This window comes from Phasianus colchicus, chromosome 13, assembly GCF_987193195.1.
Source record: "Phasianus colchicus chromosome 13, bPhaCol1.hap1.1, whole genome shotgun sequence".
NCBI classification, from domain to species: domain Eukaryota; kingdom Metazoa; phylum Chordata; class Aves; order Galliformes; family Phasianidae; genus Phasianus; species Phasianus colchicus.
This window is the reverse complement of record NC_143448.1, coordinates 7,201,808-7,223,331: the sequence shown is the minus strand read 5'-3', so window position 1 is coordinate 7,223,331 and position 21,524 is coordinate 7,201,808. Positions and strand designations below refer to the sequence as shown.

The following is a 21,524-nucleotide window of genomic DNA, read 5'->3' as shown; positions in this document are numbered from 1 at the left end:
CAAATGTCAATGATCTCTCTGTCCCACAGTCTCAGAAAATCAATCACTAGTCCATGACTGTACAGTTATTAAGACAATGGGAGTTAATCTTACCGAGACTTCAGCCAATTCACCTTAGTGTTACTAGATGAAAGGATTTAAAAGTTGTTTATAAGCCTCTTAGAAACTATTTATGACTACTGTAAATCCTACAAGTTTTAAGATGTGAGCAACTATAACAATCTACACCAGCCAAAGACCAAGCCCAAAAAGAGGCTTGTTTTTTGTTTTTTTTAATTGCAGTCTAATTTTCAGGTAGTCTCTGTAAAGAGATGACAAACAAAGCACAGAGTCCATTTCATGTATTTAATAATCTTTAAAGTCTAACAACCTACAGAACTAAAATGAATCATGTCTTGTATCTCCCACCAAAATTACCTCGCATATGGAGAAGATAGACTAAGTGAAGTCTTTATACAACTTCAGTACGTTTCAGTTAAGAACACAGAAATGGTTTTATCTTACAGAACTTATGTAGGTCCAGCCTGATTTCTCAAAGATGTTTTAGATTTCCAGCTTCCAATTAATCGGTTGGTTTTTTGTTTGTTTGTTTTGAAGTAAAATCTGAATTACTCTCTCTCAAGTACCGCATTTTGCTCAGTTTTAAAGAAATAAGTAATTGACATCCTTTTTATTTACACAAAATAGTCTGGAAGAAGGGAGAAATACTCATCAGCCCAGCCCCTTCCCCAGGAAACAAGCTATGAATCCCACAGCAAAGAAGGCCTGATCCTGGGCAAGGAATTTGCCCAATTTAAGAAGCTTTTACAATAATTATCTTTTAAAAAGAAACACAAAAGATTTTCAATTGCTTCAAAGCACTTCAGCATCAATACCGCCAGTCTTCTAGGTGCTAAAGCACAGTTTGGACTAGATCTTTGATACGTTACACCATGTTAGGGATTTGGAATTAAGTTCCAGCATTGCATATAGCCTAATATTAAATCACACACAATGCACTATGAGCAATCCTCTGCTGGCCCAATCTACTAAAATGATTTATGCACAGAAAGTTTAACTGTACTGCAGGGAGACTGCTGCACATTTGCTCCTTCACAAAGAACCCCTGTCAAACAAGTCTCCAGTATAAATGCCATTTGGGCAGGTTTTAGACTGGCGTGAGATTTAGAGTTTTGAAATAAACCCAGCTTCTTTCAATGTGAAAGGACAACCAACATATTACATGGAAAGTAAGCAGTTTCTTATGCACAAACATATAAATACTTTTTATGGCAGTCACATAACAAAAAAAAAACCACCAACCCACAAGCATTAAATAAAAGATCTGCCATAATGCAACCTGTTGTTGCTCCTCCGAGTGATTAAAATACGACTTTGCTATGCTGAAGTATCTATCCTCCCCCTTGTGCCAGCAAAACCTTTCTTCCTCTGTATTCGTTATACATTTCCATTTATATTATCTGTCTTTCTGTCTATCTATCTGAGATTGTATTCTGCTTAGAACAGGTACTTTCCCTTCTTGACCATTTAGCAAGCACTGCAGTTGGTGGTACACCATGGGCAAATATTAAAAGAACCTCTCTGAAAAGAGATGACTGTAAGAGGGAATTCTGTTGCGTAAAACAAATGTTCCCATGGAAGAGAGCTAAGCTACTCAACTGAACTAGTTTTTATTCAAAACACTATACAAAACATTGAAACACCCCTCTGCACGCTGTGTGCTTGCACACAGATAGAGATGCAGGCCTCCTTCTGACAGCCACACAGGAGGACACGTTCTGTTGGGATTCTGACAGGAAAGGGGACTTGTGTAATTGTTTTGGGAAATTTCATCAACACTGTTAAAGATACATCAGTGCCAGAAATGGAAGCACTTTTGTGATTCCTTCTTAAGAAGCAGGTTATATAGTAAGGAAAGGATTTTAAGGAAAACCGTATTTCACTTTACATTTGGAACAGTGCACAAATGAAAAACGGGAGCTACAGGCTGACAGTATCTCTAGAGCAGCCACTTTCTGCCCTGCTGTAAATTTCAATAACCTTGCAGCAAACAGGAATTTTGAAATTAGAACCTGTCAGAAGAGACTCTCTAAGTTATTTTTTTCGTGTCTGAAAGTTTCACCTTTCTGTGTAAGCATCTCCATCCAGTTTTATAAAATTTTTAAGAGAAAAAATCCTTGAAGCTTCACGTCAGTATCAAAATAATTCCACAATTAAAAACCTCATGGAAAAGAAAAAAAATTGCATGCAGTTTATTCAGCTACAGCTATGAAAAGGGTTTGCACAATTTGCTGTGAAGCTCCACTCCAACCCCCTCCAATCCAGTACCCTTTTGCCCTCAGCATCCACCTTCTCCCCTGTTGAAATCAAGAATGCAGAGTGGATATTGAAATTAACTAGTACAGTAAGTGAACTGCAGAATTAGTGCCAGTCTAGCAAATTAAACAAGGGAATAACCTAAATTTTTTTCCATTTTTCCTTTTTTATTTCCAACAAATTAGAGGGCTCCAGTAGATTTTATCAAATACCGAGCTCCCCACTCTCTTTCTCAAACTGCATAAATGCCTTGAACTCCCAAAAGAACGTCGCCATTCCTTAGCCCCATGTAGTTCTCTTTCATTTACCCACTTCCACAGCACCGTTTTCAAAGACTTATTTTAGCCAAAGGGAACAAAAGTGGAAATCCTGAAAAGAGATCAGCAGATTTTTCCAGAATTTTTAGTCTGCCCCCTCCACCAACTGTCCACAAGACCTCAATTCCCCTGCTGGGATATCCTTTATGGATGACTCCTAAGGCACTTAAAGATTAAAACAAAAGACGAGCTTCACAACTCTTCCACTGCAATGCCAGCCACAATAGTTTAGTCGCACCCTCTGAACACAAAAGAGAAGCCTACGCATACCTTTGAAGCTATAAGCCTTAGACAAATTCCAGAAAACAGCAGACAGGCATGACAATGTACTATATAATTTATTTTGTGAACTACACAGAGGCATGCACACTATGGAATCTGATCGGATGCATGAAGTGCAAAGAAAAGGTTACTAACTAGTAGGTTGAAAATGTTTTCTTTAAAAAGTAATATAAAACCAAACAAAGTTCACAAACAGCCACACAGAACAGCAACATAAACATTCAGAAAAATAAGGGAAGTGTCTCTTTAATGCATAAGCTGTTCCAAACTGAGCCCCAAGTGCTGTGCGATGCTAACTACAATAGACAGCCTGCAGGCTGCTTCAGAACTGCACAGGCACTGAATGCAAAAAAGAGCCACAGTGCTGCTGAAGAGGCATCAGCTCCAATTCGAGCACAATAAGGGGCAGAGCACAGAATTATTCACTTGCATCACAAAATGACGAGACCAGTAATCTCTAATTTTGTGTGCATGCCCTGAAACAGATGCTTAACAGCACAACCCTATTTTACACAGGGCTTCCACTCACATGCTCACAAATTACAAACCTGCAATGTATATACACAACTGACTAGTTTATTACAATCCTTCCTTACAATACCATTTGCTTTGCTTTTGCTTTCAAATAACCTATAATTTCCAACCATTCCCATGGCACAATTTAACCTAAATAAATCCATTCAGGTATGCTTCTGTCATCAATTATTTTGCAGAATACTGAATTGTAACTATTTTCTTTGAATTTTGTACATAGATATAAGATTAATTGGTAATACAAATAATAAGCAGTTCCAGTGATAGCTTTGTTGTGGTGAAAACTGAAAGCTTTTCCCACAGCAGCTTCTTTACAACTCTGGAACAAAACCAGATCCTGTCTGTGTCAGTAATTCTGCCCGTGGTATCTTCAGATGGGGCCGTCACTGATACCTGCTTTGTTTTGATGCATTACCCTTGGAGCACTCTGTGCATCTGAAAAAAGAAAATTGAGAAAGACAAGAAGACCAACCATGTATGGAGGTGATCCTCTGTGCTCCATACCTAGAATGGAAAAGTTCTCAAGGATCAGAAAATAGCTTGCTACAACATGAAACACAAATCTTGCTAAAAAGATGGTAGATAAAAATAAACAAACTGAAACAAAATAAAACTTGTTTTACCATGCCTACTCTATGCTATGTATGTAGAGAAGCTAGCAAGTCTTTTGTTTTTGTTTTCTTCTTTCTCTTTTTTAACCTGCAGAAAAGTTCATCTTTGTGAAAGAAAAAGGCAGGGCTGATTTTTAAGAAGGAGATAAGACCATTGAAAACAAGAGTTCTGGAAGACAACTGATGAGGAACGGCCTGATGGGTACTCAGATCATTAATTTGCAAAGAATGCAATATCTCATTTTGCAACACCTTTAAGAAGAAAAGTCATACATATGGTAGGGAATGTGAGTGCAGTGAGCTAGCCTACGGGATGATATGAAATAACCACTAATATGTTTTCTAAAGCTGAAAAAGAGCATTTTGACTATTTATTCAGAAGTCTTGGATAAAGAGGGATGCAGACATTCATTCAGTAATGTTTCTACTGACTTCTCTAGATCTGAGGTGTGGTAGATCACGTACTCAAGAAAATTACAGTGTTTAAATCAAGACTTCAAGTGACAGAGAACCTATTGGGGCAAGATCTTCCAATGGTTAATTACACTACATTCATTATGGTACACAGGGCAAAACCATTCTGCACAGGAGACATATTAAAGTCACTAGAGGACAACAACCTAATCTGCTGCCTCCAATTTACTTTGTGAAAGAAATTCAGGTTAAGAAGACAAGGCATACACATTCTTCTCTAAGCAGGAAGTTCTATACTATGTTCTACAAGTAGAACCTTCTCTTGTTTACTTAATTATGGCCAACATTAACACACATTTCTGTTTAAAATACGTGTCCAGTGCTGTGTAACCCAACAGGACGTCTCAAGTTTGAAAAAACCATGGAGTTCATCATTTCAGATTGGAAGAGGCAAGGGAGAATGAACATGTAAAGAAAAGCACACAAAATAATAAACTAATAGCCTAATGCAATGCAAGCATTTAGGAGCTGAAACTCAGCAGCTTTTTGGTAACACAAACTGTCTAGGACAAGAAGAGATTAATGTTTTATTCCAAATGAGTTTCATAGGGAATTTTGATAAGAATGCTATTTTCCAACCTGACTTACAAGCCAGCCTGTGAGGAGGTGTAACACCCCTTCTTGTATGTGAACCAGCCTCAAATCTATGATTATCACACATGTTCAAGAGTTCAGTTTTACATAACACCCTAAATCAGCACTCCAGCTATACACTGGATCATGACACCATTCTTGGCACTGTTTATAAACACAGTACCATTTAATATCATCTTGAGCCTCACCTAACTGTTTTGCACAGAACTTTTATCCTAAAGAATATCCCAGATAACTATGTTCATTCAGTAAAATCTGACAAGATTACATGACAATACCACACAGGATATACTAAAGTGAATTCAAGTGGCTGGGTAAAGTAAATTTAATTCTGAATTTTTATCTTCAGTTTCTATATGCATTGGTGATGCATTAACATTGAAACTCAGTAATGCAATTGCATTATGTTCAGATTACACATTTCCCAGCATTGAAATTTGGAGACAAGATATTTTCTGTAAGGTACTTTGATCAGAAAAATAGATAAATAAATAAAATTGAAACATGAATACATGCACAGAACAATTAAGTTAATCTCTCATATAATGGTTTTACCTCTTCTAAAGCATATTTTTAATGAAAATCAACCTTTTCTTCTACAGGCAGATATGAGTTAATTAAATATGCTGTATGAAAATATATTTTTGCTTAATTTCTCAGCATGATACATCTTCATGGAAGAGAGAATCTAACAGTTTAAATACTGTATGATTACAAACAAACATTTAACCTCCCATTACTGCACATTCTGTACTGAAGCCTTTTTCCATGTTAAAAACATTCACAGTGATGTATGTTTATCCATGAAGTTATACAACACATACTCTTAAATTTCTTTAAGAGTAATTCAGACAAATTCATTCTAAAAAGCTTTTAATACACATTATAGAATATTCATCCCAACACTATCATCACTGCAGTCACGCAGTACAAAGCACTGTACTGGCACCAAATTGGATCGATATCCTTCAAATAATTTTCAGGAGGAAAACCTCACAAGGATTGTGTAACAGCAATCTTTACCCTGATCATCTCTCAGCCCACAGCTCTTTGCACCAGTTGCTTCTTATCCTCCTCTCACTACTAATGCTTCAAAGTCATTAATGATTCCTTGATGTCCTCACAGTATCACCACGCTGGGGCAAATCACCATAACCATAACCCCAAACAAACTGCAAACAAACCAGCCTCCAATGGCTCAGCACTGTCAGGATACCAAGAAGAAGGCTCATCGTATTTGGGAGATGGTAACTTCCTGGGTGATTGTAGGTCCAAAGGGAATAACTCATAATGCCATGTGACCTACCAAATATATCTATGCTGAATTGAATCCACTGTCACAAACTTGCCTTGTGCACTGGAGAAACTTAGCAGAAATAAAATCAACAACTGATAATTATGCAAACTGTAATACCAACCTAGACAAAATACATTCCTGGGCATCCTGTAAATTCACAGTGAGTGCCATGGAAATAGCTAATTTTGCAAAGCTATCAAGCACAGAATATCTGCATAAAATAAAAGCGATGCATCAAGATGTAGTTCAAAAAGTATTTTCCTCTCTCCTTGGTAAGTTCATTTTCTTGCACCAGAAAATAATTTTTACCTATAATTCTGTCCTTATTTATCCAGCTACATAATGAAACAAGACATAGCACAGATCTGAAATTTAGAAGTTCTGTATAAACTATAATGTAAAGCAAAACTGATTTCAGTATTTATCTAAGAAAATTTTATATTTTTTATATATTTCTGAACAGTATAAGCTAATCATCTACCTTCCATATAAATACATTGCAGTTACCTATTTAGTGAACTGAAAGAACAGCTCAAAAAAAAACCAACAAAAAAAACCTTCAAAAAGGCACATCTAGATTGGGATAGTGATTACAATTTACTGTCTCAGAATAAAAAATGTTATAATTATGGCTATTATCCTGTTAACAACATAAAGGTATCACATAATTTTGAGTTAAATATCTATATTGAAGAGAAAGCCAAAGCAAACAGAGAACATGATTTAACATGCTTACTTGAGCCTGTGTAATTTTTACTACAAAACAGACATCTCAAAAAAAAAAAAAAAAAAAAAAAAAAAAAAAATCCCTGTGCCTCAGATCCAGCCATCACACATAAATTCAAAGACTGAAAAAACATTCATTTGAATGGCTGCTTTACAAGTGGCCAGTAAGGCACTTTGTGAAAATTACTGGTTTTCAAATGATATTTAAGTCTTACTTCGAGAGGAAAAACTCTTTCAAAGAATAATAGTGTTTTTTTTATTCTGGCTTCAATGGTCAGATTTCCATAATATGAACTGCTTGATAGTCACTTTCCCTTTAAATTATTTTTTAACCATACAGGCAGTCACATCTGATTTCTGATTCTCCTTACCTTACTTTTCCTTTCAATTACTTCAGTTCTTAATACGAACAATAAGAGTGCTCATTGCATGTCCTCTGTGGGACTCCTGGAACTTAGATACTCAATAGACAGGTGCATAGATAAGGATTCAAAGTCTTTGTTCCACTGTCCAGACAGAATATGTTTAATCTTTTTTCTACCTTTTCTATGCCATTTAAACTTTAACCTAGTAGTAACTTTTACTGCCTTGATTCACAATTCAAAGGTATGAAGATGAAAAGTCCTTGCCTTGGAACGTAGCTTGAAAACTTCATTCTTAGTCTGTATTTCTTTTGAACTTCTTCTTCTGTTTTTTTTTTGTCTTCATTTTTTCCAGGGTGCCAACTTTACCACATAGGACTTTCCAAACCTAACAGCAGGGCTACCCAGAAGGAAGAAAAGTAGAACAAATTTGACCAGAAGCATCTCACTTAAGGGAAAATATTTAAATTACTAAATTTAATTGACCAGGCTTGATTAAGAGGGTAACGTTCAATTTTTCTCCCATCTTTTTAAATATGCCACAGACTCTTACATGTGACTGCAAATAAGAGAAAAAGACCTCATAGATTGAAACCACACAGTGTACAACACGTCACGATGAATTGTATGAAATAATAACATAGTAGCAAGTATAATATCAAATTAATGCATTTGAATACTTAAAATAAGCCTCTCGTTGCAATAGCTGGGGTAGATCTAGAGAATATTTTGTTCATGTGCAGATAGATATACAAATTTCTGGAAAATTTGCATCTTCAAGATACAAAGGAAAAAAAAAAGAACCTTCCAGGGGTACAAGAGGTGGTCCTGCTGTATGTCAACTTTACTCCCTAGTACACCAAGCTGCTGTACAAGGAACCAAAGGCATGGGTGCTGGTCCTGATACCCTTCTCCAAACTGACTATCCTCTAACAGAAGGGCCAGACACCAACCAGCTAGTTCTGCCAGAGCTCCTATGTGAGGCCCTATCACAGTATTTCAAAGTTTGTATAAGAGCTATCCTACAAAATAAAAGGTTTCTTTGATTCTTAAAATGTGTTGCCTTTCACCTCTTTCTTGGTTTAAGGGAAAAAAAGTGAGAAATTACATATGATGCCCCTTTTCTGAACTGCTTTTCAAAGCTACTAACTGGAAGATCTCCCTTTTGTAGTTGCTTTAAGACCTTCTAACAAGACTGTCAGTCAGCTCTGAAAAGCAGCATTGCCTTCCCACTGCTAAAGAAAAACCCAGCAAGGCCAGGAGGATGCTCTGTGCCTCTCGAGCATTGCTCCCTGGAGTCCAATTACCATACCATGCAGTCAGGCTAGGGGAAGAGCAATATGCATTGCTGGGCATGGGGCTCACTCAGGTGACCACACAAAAATAAACCCAGCTTAATATAGAGCCAAATGGTTGCACATTCCCTGGAATAAGACAACCTCCAGGGATGGAGATCCATTTTGGCTGTAGAATGTTCCACTGCCCTACAACATAATCAAACCCTGAGCTAGATTATTATCAGCCATACATCCAAAAATGCATTCATTTATTTACTTAATAGGCAAAGATTTTAATGAGAACAAAGCTGAAGAAGGTATCTGTGCCTATCTTGCACCCTTTAATTGATAATATCAGGAAATCATGCTCTATTCCTCCTCATTAAGGAATCGTCACCCAAGCTTTAAAGGGTATACTGTGACATCTAGCCCAATAATGCTTAGAATATTTATTAAAACTACTACTTTGAGAATCATTTTAAAAGTCAAAATACTTCTGAAAGTCAGTAAGGAGTTATTTCAAAGAAGCAGTCACTGCTTACAGATACTAGCACATCATTCAAATTACTTCAGAGCTACTAGAGCACTTTACTGAAGTTAAATTCATCAGTTAAAGAGAGATTAAATGAATGCCCCCTCGAACAAGGTGGAAGCCACCAAGACAGGACTACAGCACAAGCTGTCAGGTAGCAATATGATTACCTACATAAATCCTGAAGCTATAAAAAGCATTTTAACTAATTATGTAAAGGACATGCCCTCACACTCTATCATTTAAAAACCATTTAATTTATCATTTAAATTTACTAACAGATGTAAACTCTTTTCAAACACAGAACTTATATCCATCACTGCATTCTCCAAGCTGTTAAAGAAATTTCAATTTCACTTTATAGAGCATGCATCTATATAGAGATGCAAACTTCTAAAGTGCTTCACTCAGCATTCAGTCTAGATTTGTAATCAGGCAATAATAATAATATAAATTAAAAAATGGCATACATATACTTGCCAAATTCTGTAATAAAAAAGATTTTAAAAAAATTTAAAAATCAGTAAAGGTCTTCCTGCCCCTAAGCATGAGGGAGTAGCTCTAGAGAAGTCTGAGCTGTTAATCTAACTACCTTAAAAATCTACTTGAAACAGTATAAATTAGGAGTTAATCTAAATTAACTCTGTCTTCACTAAGAGGAGGTGATCAAAAGTATAAAGAAAAGGCATGAAAGATCTGGAACAATAAAAAGATGGAAGAAAGAACATTGCAAGGAGTCAGGCATACAGCAAGTTTTGGACCCTTCAGTACTGCACATTCAGGTATCCTCAAACCCAGGTCTCTAACAGCTGACTGCTGACTCCCCTCTCCACCGCTACTTTCTTTGAAGAAAGGAAAGGAGTCTTGGGAATCTGTTTCAACCTCCTTGTTTTTGGACCTTGTTCTTCAAACACACAACAGGCAAATGAAAAAAAAAAAAAAAAAAAAAAAAAGTAATTTGGATTAGAAATATCAAGAAATTAACAGAAGAATGAGAAAGAAAACAAGTGATAAAAAACTGACAGTTATCCATAAATCACATTGGCACATTTCTTACTTGTGCATAGTTTGCTCTGAATTTGTAACTTGCAACTTCAGTTTGACCCCACAAAGCAGTTATCTGTTATTTAAACTAATATACAGTCTGCACTCATACACAAAAAAAAGTGAGGCCTTAACATTTCTGCATTCAGCACTGATGAGGCTGCACCTTGAGTACTGTGTTCAGTTTTGAACCCTTCACTACAAGAAAGACACTGAGGCCCTGGAGCATGTCCAGAGAAGGGCAACAGAGTGGTGAGGAGTCTGGAGCACAAGTCTTATGAGGAGCAGCTGAGGAAATAGCAATCATTCAATCTGGAGAAGAGGAGGCTCAGGTGACCTTATAACTCTCTACATCTGCCTGAAGGGAGGTTGTGGTCGGCCTCTTCTCCCATGCAACTAGCAGTAGGAGTAGAGGGAATGGCTTCAAGTTGCACCAGGGGAGATTCAGGTTGAACGCTGGGAAATACTTCTCCAAAAGTGTGGTAAGGCCCTGGAACAGGCTGCCCTGGGAGGTGCTGGAGTCACTGTCCCTGGAGGTGTTTAAGAAATGTTTAGATGTTGTAGTGAGGGATATGGTTTAGTGGGGAAATATTGGTGATAGGTGGATGGTTGAACTGGATGATCTCGGAGGTCTTTTTCAGAAAAGAAAATGTGGAACGATCAAATGAATTCTGGAAAAAGTCTGCAGAGACATTCTCCCTACTGGAGGATGTATTTAAAGAAGTCCTGGCAGGTTTGAAGTTCTGTTATCTGTTTGATTCATACCTCAGAAATGTTTTAGGTATGTTAAGCCTGCTCTTCCCTGGTTTTCCTGCATGATTTACAGGTGATATATTTTGAAATTTAAGACTTTAACAAAGACTTCCCTCTCAAATATTACCCAAAGATATACTTAGATATTTTATGCACAGATATGAGTCAAAGAAATCCACAAAAATCAGATTCTAAATCACTTATTCCCTTTGGCTTGCTCAGTCTTCATTTTTGTTATGCTCCTGCTGGCACCAATTCTTTAATTCTCTAGCTGTCACACACTGCTCCACCACCACCTCAAATTCTAATACAAAAGGAAAGCCTGTAACAGATAAACTTTACAGGAATTCTTTTCTTCATAAAGAAATAATACATGAAATAAACTAATTTTTAACTTTATTAACTTCATTTGGAATTATTTCTTTTTAAGTTGCTTACAGGGGAGAAGGAGAGTTTCCAAACAAGACATTTTCTTCTCTTATTTCTAAGTAAGTAGAGAAATTCTGCATATTTCTTCATTATCTGAATTGATCAAGTGAAAGGGTCACTTCTAAAGTAACCAAGAACATTATAGAAATTTTTAAAGGTATAACTTAACAACTTAAATCAAATATTCATTAAAAAAAAACCCTAATTCTAGTAGGATAATTATTTGTTTTTAGAGTCAGACTTGTCTGTTAGCCTATTCTTCTCCTTCAGATAAATGTGTTGTTAGTGCTCTTGAGACAATCAGAAATCACTGTATTAGAAATGCAAAAAAAAAAGTTAACTATATTTCATTGCAAGTGTTCATTAGATAAGAAGTGCTTCTTTTAACCTTCTTACAACAGTAAAAAAAGAAAAAATAGTCCTCGTTATTATATTTGCCCACCTATTCATCCAAGTGCTCAGCACTAACTGTATCTCACACAACCATGATTGCCTTGAATATGAAGTCTAAAGTGACAGTCAATAGATGGATTATTTGGTAAAGCAAGGATAGAAATATGTACCCTACAGCTTGTAAAACTGTCACCAGCAATATTGATTCTGCTTCCAACAGGTTAACATTCACTCCAGCCTCTTCTATGACTTTCTGCAGGTTTTGTTGCTACAGGCAATACACTCACAAAACATCCCAGCTGGACTGGGCAAAACGGCTATGCCCTGTTATCCTAATTCAGAGAGAGATATTTAGCATCTTACAATCTGTCCTCAAAGGTATAACAGAATCACAGCTGCCTTGTAAGTTTACAACTATTACTGTGTTTTCTTATTACTGTAACATGTGCACTATGTAAGCACATAAGTAAGACAGAAGTGTTGCTTAGAGTTTAACACGTTAAACACCAACAGATAGAGAAAAACAGAGATCGCCTCTACATTAAAAATATCTTGCAAGACAGCCAGTGACCAACTTGATTTCTCAATCTGTTTCTCCAAAACCACCTTTACAAAACCTGCAGGAGTAAAAAAAAAACCTGTACCTTAACCTCAAACTGATTTACAATCCCTACACATGCAGCAGGATTGCTGCAGGCAGTTATGACACCACTTCCAAGGACAATCACCCACCCACATTTACCAGCTTGCTGAAACAATGTTAAAAAGAGAGACATGCCATTACAGAGGCTGCGAAGTAAGTTATGTAAAAGTGGCTGCAGGATTTGTACTGTTGACCTGGTTAAACTGGAAGAGAATTGTAAACCAACACATTTTAATCTACTTGGGAGGAATCACTGATCTGAAAAATTACAGCACTTGAAAAGGAGGACAGCAGAAGGCACCGTTTCTTTGGTGACCTATACATCAAAAACAGTTATAATTCTGTAGCATGTAAGATAACAACCAGACACAGTATAACACAACTCATAAACTGCAAATTGTGGGAAGGGTAAACAAAAGAAGATACATACTGCCTTTATGCTTCCCCTGAGCATCTACAACTGCACACCAGCTACTGAATCAGGCAGGACCTCTGTTTAAAGCTGTGATTCATTACATGTATCTCTGTGTCCTTAGTGAATGCTAAAAGCAGGTGACAATGTTTTTGTCATCAGCTATGGTCACCATTCCTTACCAAAGGTTACTCACCTGTTGCAGCTGCACTTACGAGCATCGCCAACATCACATGTCCACTCAAGTGATGTATATTTCATCACCTCAACTAACAAGACTGAGTCAGCGAGCAACTGCATACGCAATCAGGTCCAATGTGAAAGGGAAATTTCCTTGACAAAAACATCTCCTATCAACAGGGCTCAGCAGTGGTGTGCTTTTTTTAGACAAGTTTCAGCTGTCTTTCCCTAACAGAGTGCCAGCTGCAGAAGGCACAGTCCTCTGATTCACCCTACAGTCTAGTGTATCTCCACTCAACTACTGTCCAGGTCTTGAATGGAGAAAGTAAAGCATAAAAGTCAAAGGCGAAGGTCATCTTTGCCTTGGGCAGCTTCTGATGGGGTGGCATTCAAATAAAGCATATGGAAAATTGTAGAACAGTTGGACAGAGGTGATAAACTGATGTCAGAAATTAAATTCCTCCACTACTACAGAATGATAGTCCCAAAGAACCCTGTTGACTGCTTTCTCTGAATCTAATGGTAGGCAGCAGCAGTTTTTATTCTCTTGGTTAACGTGATCAATGTGTTTAATGCTTGTTACACTTTATGAATTGTAGCTGCTCTTGGAGTTAAGCCAGACTGGTCAGTGTGGGTGAGTGCTAGAGGGCGATGGTTTGCTAAGATTTTCACCAGCTTTTTACAGACTACTTTAATTAAAGATACTGCTAAGCAAGGCCTTTGGATGAAAGATTTGATACAGCTGAAATAAAAGAGAAAAATACACAGAATTTGCATCTAGTTCAGGACCGCCCACAAAACGTTTCTAGAATGCTTGGTTTTCTTTATTTCCAGCCTATTTTTCTGCAAGAAGCATCACTGATCATCCACTGATGGGATTTAGGTGACCTTTCAAGGTGAACTGATCTGTTAAAATGGTCTTCTGAATCCCTTGCATATCACAGGCATAGAAAGCATATGTAATTAGCATTCTTTTACTGCTTATAGAAACTGTACAGAAATAAACATTCTTCGCACACAGAATTCCTGTTGAGGTCAATGATCTCTTCTGAGGCCGAAACTGAGTGCTACCTAAATGAAGGCCCCAGCATCCTTGGACCAAGCATTGGTCTATGTTTATTTAAAAAAAAAAAAAAAAAAAAAAAAATTCTCCGAGAATCCCTCAATGCATTAGCAGATGTCCTTTGCTACAGACGTTAGTTTCAGTCTTTCATATCTCATAAGAGTGCAGCAGTTTCCCCAGCACAGCAAAATGATAACAACAACATTAGTTTTCACACATTTGGTAAAGTCAAAACAATAGAACTAAAATTTGATTAGTAGATTTACATGGATGTCTTCCATTTAGTTTAGAGATACCTTCTCATCCTGAAGTTTTTAACCTCATTACTTTTCTCTGCAAGTTCCTATGATGGCTATCATTACTGCTTACTTTTCAACCACTTTTTATATTAGAACAGGCCGCAGTATTTTTATCAGAAATACTCTGCTTCTTTGCCAGAAACGTCCCGTGGAGCAGAAGGGCAAAAGCTCGCTTGATCTTGATTTTCAGTACGAATACAGACAGTGAAAGTGGGGCCTCACGATCCTTCTGACTTTTACTGATGATGACTTTTACTTACTGTTTTTACTGAGACGATGTGCCAGCTGATTCACCAGCTTGAATCTAGTGATTTGTCTGGATCTTTGCACAACACTGCATATCCCAAAATTAAGACTGGGTGATGCTGTCTGAATCAGCTCAACAGTAAGAAAACAAAATATTCTTGTAGATATGGATTTATGCATACCATCTACCAATTTGCAGAACAAGCCAAGGAAATTAATTATATCAAGGATCTATTCAGATGAATAAGATGGTGCAGAAAAAAATATATATTCCTAGATGATGCATACAGAAAGCATTCTAGATGTGCTTGGAACCATTTTTAGGCACAACTCAAAGCATTATCATGAACATGGAGAGCCTGTTTTACCTTGGATAACCAGAGTCTGCAGGACACCCCTGTCCAGCTGGGTTGGATGCAGCATTTGAAGGTAAAGGTGTTTCCCAGGAGCATAAGTCAGTGGCAGCAGCAAGTCCAACACTTCTCAGTCACAGCCTGAGAAGATATTTTGGAGAATACCACACGGCTTTAGCCCACTGCATTCCTCACATAAGAAATGCAAAGGAAGGACTTCCCTTCTAGGGAACTAAGGGAAAATTAAACAGGTATGAAGTTCTACTACCACATTAGTGACAATGAGATTCCTGCAGAATAAAGAATACGTGCAGCAGCGTGCTCAGGAAGCTGTTGAAAGCTGTTGCACATAAACAGAAGAACAAGGAGATCAGTCATCACCGCCCTGCCCACAGCATGCACTGCCCACTACCACAGCAGCTGTTGAACAGAAACCTGATATCAGCCATTCCCCACAACCATTCACAGGAGGAATTTCTAATTGCTAGAGAGCTGGCCTGAGCTGTACTTGGAGGCATTCAATAGTGCAGTTCCCAAATGTTAGGAAATGAACATTTTTCTGGAAAAGTGAAAAGGTCAAACTTTCAGTTTTACCAAGTATTAAATAAATATATTTGCTAGGAACAATCATTTGCCTCTTCACCAGTTAAGGAGAACTACAAATCCTTACTTCTGCATTTCTAGTTGTGCTTAATAAAGGACAAATCTAACAAGTTTTACCATCACTTCAGTAAGCTAGCATTGTAACACCTGCCCTGTCTCCCTCCCATTCCAAAACCAAGGCATTAGATTGATCAGAAATCTGAATCATTTACTTAATCTGTAGCTGAAGCTCAGTTGCCTCAGTTGGGGATGGAGGATGCTCCATATCAGACTTAACACAGCTCTATCAGTCAATTGTATTAAGGCATAAAGCAACTGAAGTCATTCTAGCCCAGCAGTCTTTCTTGCCATTCACATCAGCAGCACACAAGACCCATGGGAAGACATGTCAACAAAGCTCTAACAATCACTGTCCTCTGTTACATCAAACGACACAGCAAAAAGAAGCATGTTAAGAATCAAATACTTGATATCTCAAATCTAGCACCACAGATATCCCCTCCAAACAGCTGACATGATCTTTCCCTGCTTAGTTTCAGAAATTTAGTGCAATGTTGTACATGGTAGCATCAAAATCGGTGTCGTTGGTTTGTTTGTTTTCCTGAAGAAAAATCACAAATAATCAATACTGTTCAAGATTATTCTAAGACTGTCAGCTTTCATTTCAGATGCTTGCATCTTTAGGAGATTTTGTTAGTTGTGGGTTTTTTTTCATCCACTCTTTATTCTTTACCCATTTTTCATGTGGCCATGATCTGAAGTATTTAGGACAGAAAGACTTAATACATTTCTTTTCACTAATTAACAAGGATAAGAAACTGCTACAAAAGATGTTCTACCTTGAAACAAGCAATTCTTTAAAGCTATGGTAAAAGTCTGTGGATGCAGTAGTGAGAATAAAGCTGAACTTAAAGAAATATTCTAAAACTTGTAGACTCCTGAAAGCATAAAACAATTAGAGATGAGAGAATACCAGAAGTATAGATAAAAAACACAGTGTAAAAGCTTAAGCAAAGAGGATGAAGAAAGGTAAAAGATCAAAAACTAAGTCAACCTCAAAGAAGACACCTAAGATAAAGAATAGAAAATTTTAGATTTTATATAAGAGTTAGTAAATGTTCTTCTGAAGATATGTTTTGTAACTTTAAGGAAGGTTTGTTCATTTTGCTAGAAGTCTTTTATGTAATACTACATTATTAAGGACCATCAAGAGAATTACAGTAAAAGCTAATCTTCTCACTCAAAAAGTTAATCTACCACAATGTGTCCTTTAAAACTATTACACCTTTAGATCCTGTTACAGAAGCTCAAAAAGACAAGAGTGAATGTAACACTCCACAGCCTCTATTACAGTTTATATAAAAGAAAAAAATAGGATGTTTAAACTTCCTAACTCTAATCAGCTTAAAAATATTGTTTGTAAGAACTTAAACTAAACCAATTTCACAAGTGTCTATTAAAAAGACACTTTCAAATCCTAAGGAAACTAAGAAAACCACACAATAAAAACTAGTTCCGTGCAATAAAAACTAAGAACAGCAGCAAAGGTGTTCCCTCTATGTTTCCATTGCAAATGTCTGCAACTTCTGCTGATGAGCTGCAGAATGCAAACAGAAAACTTACATTGTGAAACAAAGATCTGAATTACAAGTCCAGTTACTTGCGATCTCATAAAAAAAAAAGGTTCAACTTTGCACTATGCAAATAACTATGCAGTCATTGTGAACAGCAGCAACCTAAAGACTGCTTTAATTTCTACTAACAGGCATTTAACCTGATAATAAGGGCTGATAAGGCAACTAAGGAAGAGTAAGACAAAGAAGCAGTGCTTATGCGCCTTCTTCACAGCCATATCTCCTTACACAAAGACAAAAAACAGGCAAAGTCCTGGGGTGTGTCCAGAGAAGGTCAGCGAAGCTGGTGAGGGGTCTGGAGCACAATTCTTATGGGGAGATACTGAGGGAACTGGGGTTGTTCAGTCTGGAGAAGAGGAGGCTCAGGGGAAACCTTGCAACCTCTACAACTGCCCAAAAGGAGGTTGTGGTAAGGTGGGGGCTGTCTCTCCTCCTGAATAACTACTGATGGGAGGAGAGGGAACAGCCTTAAGTTGCACCAAGGAAGGTTCAGGTTGGACATTAGGAACAATTTCTTCTCTGAGAAAGTGGTCTGGCACTGGAATGGGCTGCCCAGGGGGGTGTTTGAATCACTTTAATTCCAATGATATCTCAAAATATCTTTTCTACCACTCTCAAAAGAGGAGAGGAACATTTTCCATTAGCTGGCAAATAGACACAAACACATACAGAAACAAAAAAGAACAACAACAACAAAAAATCAAAGTTGAAACATCTCCATGTACAAAAAAAGACAAGGATATACAACTAAAAGCATGGGCAATAGCCTCAAGGCTGGGATGATCTTCCTAAAGCTTGTTCATACCCAAAAGTACTGGCAATACTTGAAAAAACAACAGTCTGACAGTTAAAGTTTAATGGTCTCAATTAAGGTCTTGCTGGAACACTGCTAGAAAAACAAACCAAATCTCCCCAAATATAGTCCTTTACCATAATAAGGCACTCTAAGTGCTGACCCCTGGACAGTAAGTTCAATGGAAAAGAAACTGACTGACACCACCCAATGCTTAGAACACAGAGATTTTGGTAGCAGCAACATTAATGATCTATAAGCAATTTTTCTGAGAGCTTGAGAGACAAAAATGAGTATTCTCTGCCACAAAAGTTACACACTGTATTCTAAATCATTTTCTACTGTGTAACAGGAGATACAAGCATACATTTTTTTCGTCGTTTTGTCTACCTATATTATTATTCCTTTAATTTTCAGTTCCCTTTTTATATGCTTAATGATTTTGAATGTTTTCACTGAACTCCTCGCACATGTAGTAGAATCCAATTTAAAAGGGGGAAAAAAAAAAAAAAAAAAAAAGCTGTATTTGACAAAACCAGAATGACAGTGATAACTCCGCCTCAGGATGAGGCCCTGCTGCCAGGTGCACAGCACCCAGCAAGTGGAAGCTCAGGGTGCACACTGCTGGAAGGGCACTCTGGAGACCACAAGCCCCTGCTGCAGCCCAAGGGCTACTTACACTTGCAGGAACCAGACTACTTATAAAGACGAGTAACTGGCTATAACCACATTATGTTTGTGCTTGGACCAGGGGAAGAGAGGTTTTATTTGTTTGGGGGTTTTCAGGAATGTTTGAATATCTGCTGGAGCAACAGTTATCACTGAAAATACATCGTTTGAAGATGTAGTAACAGCTGCTTCTTACACAGTCATACATTAAAGTGAAAGCAGGTATATATATTTTTTATTATTTAACTCTAAACATAATCCCCACAAGTAACTGAGCTCTCTAAATTAAAAAGCTCTGGCTTTCCTCTCAGCCAGGAGTGTGTATCTGATTGGTGGCTGCTGCTGCAGTGGTGTGCACATGTGCACACACACAAGTCAGTATGGTGGGGGGAAAAGAGCTCATAATTGGGTCCCACTGATTCAGTGTGTGAGCTTTTCCAACCTTGAGCAAGATCTCCACAGGAGACACCCACCGCAGAGCCAGATCTGTGGACTTCTGTGCCACAGAAGTAGTGGTTCTTTGCTGCTTAACAGAACTCGGTGAGATTAAGATAAAATGCTTCCTCCCCACAGGGTTCTTTTAATAAAACAAGGATTTTGCATGTGACAATAGGCTGTCAAACCATTTATTTCTTCTTGCTATTTCTTTTGGTAAATGAATAGAATTATTTTAGTATTAAAAAAAACTATGCTACTCATGAAAGCAGTGAGTACACTGCAGTTAGATGGCAACTTCTTATATATTAATATTTGCAATCAGTGAAAAAAAACTTTAGCTGAATCTCTCTCCCATACCTAAAGAACACCAAGAAGATTGTCTTATTTTCACCCCACAGTTTCTTCTCAGCACTGCATGTAAATCTCCTGTTCGCAACAGGATCACAACGTGTCCCAGAGGAGAACCCAATAAGCAATATGGTATGCCATATTTCAGAAGAAAATTTACATGGTTTATAAAACAGTAGAAGAAGGCATTCCTACTCAGCCCTCTGCAAGCAGTGACAACACACCACAACATCTCAGATGTCCTGGTGGGAGGAGCAGAGGGAGCAGCTGGCCGAGGCACTGCAATTCAGAGATCAGTGTGAGCGGGACACCTCCTTGTCACCTGCAGCACCACCTTCAGGTTATTGGAAGTCCAACAAGCCGAGGTGGTTCTGATAGACAACAGAATTAGGAAGCTCTAGCTTTCACAAGCCTTAGAAGAGACATGATAAGCTGTAAATACGGTTTGAAAAAGCAACCCGAACAAACATCAGTGTTGCTGCTGCATATAATCTGCAAAGATTAGCTCTGAAGAGTTTAGCTAACTTAACTTAGCTAACAAAAGCAATGTACAGCAGCCACTGGTAAAACTCATGCCTACACAAAATAAATAAATAAAAATAAAAAAAAAATTCAATTTTAATTCCTGGCTTATACTATTTGCATTATAGGGATGAAAATAAATAAATCCATAGTCACAAAGCATATGCAGGGCATGACCAACAATAGAATCTAAATCACTCCAATATAATGGGCAACTCAAGTTAGAAAATGTACTCTGTATCAGAAGTGTTACCATTATCCCAACCTCCTCCATCCACGGTTAATATGTTGCCTATTCAAAACCCAGAGTGGTATTTCTAGTTTGTTACAGTTCTCTTGCTTTCAGAAAAGTGAATATCTTACAAGAAACTTTATTAAAACAATACAAATACTGACCCTTCTGTTTCTCTGTTGTCGTGAAAAACAGTTAATTGCACAGCCTTGCTATTCAGGAATTTATACTATGCTCATCTCTGTGAATCTTAATGTTCCAGCATCAAACAACACAGATTTGTAACAAGTTGCATGGCAATATGAAAAGAGTGAAGAATTAGCTCGAAGATATATTTTGACCCAAAAAAATGGCAACTTCCTACTTTAACAACACTCTACACTGAATATATTGCTTTAATTTGTACTATTCTTGTGTGCATTACTTTAAAAAATGGAAAAACGTTCACAAAGAAGATGATGATAGTATTCCTCAAAAAAAAAAAAAGAAAAAAAAATTCACCACACATTAAGAATAGGGAATCTAGTTTATGGAACTGAAGAATGCCATGGAATCCATATTACCATCAGAGTTTACCATCTATTAAATTAGCCTGAATTTAATGCAGGCAGTGTGATAATAAGACAGCTTACCTACTCAGTTACCGTGAGAATGATACTAATGGTATTTCCTAGACAACCTGGACACATAAAATATATTTTAGAGGCTGTTTCACAGTGAGGTCACCTAGAACTGAAGCCTAATGAACTAATTTTGCTAGGAGATTTCAGTGCTCTAGTTTACAGAGGACTGTGTCACATGAGAAAATCTCCTGGGAAACTTGGCCTTAGGAAAGAGAATGTCAGTAGGTGAAGATTGCTAAAGCTGTGCAACTCAAGGCAACACGCTGACAGTATAAACTGTTAGTGAAGCATACTTGGAACAATCCATATTAGGAACAACAACAAAAAAAGACCTAAAAAGGGCATGGCATTGGCCATTTGACAACTTTTAACATGCTAGCTCATACCATAAAGGTGGGCTAACTACTAATGAGTAGTTTTAGAAACACCCATGGCACTGGTATTAAGCACTATGAATGGGACAGCATGAAGATTTTTAAGAATGGTTCCAGAAAGTCAATATGCAAAAATGAAAGGACAAAAAAG

General features: G+C 37.4%; 1 protein-coding gene across 21 annotated transcripts in view; it reads right to left on the bottom strand.

Moving 5' to 3' along the window:
• The window catches only part of LOC116243621 (plasmanylethanolamine desaturase 1-like), a 161,151-nt gene that overhangs the window by 136,697 nt on the left and 2,930 nt on the right, over nt 1-21,524 (bottom strand). The gene's annotated exons all lie outside the window — the stretch shown is intronic.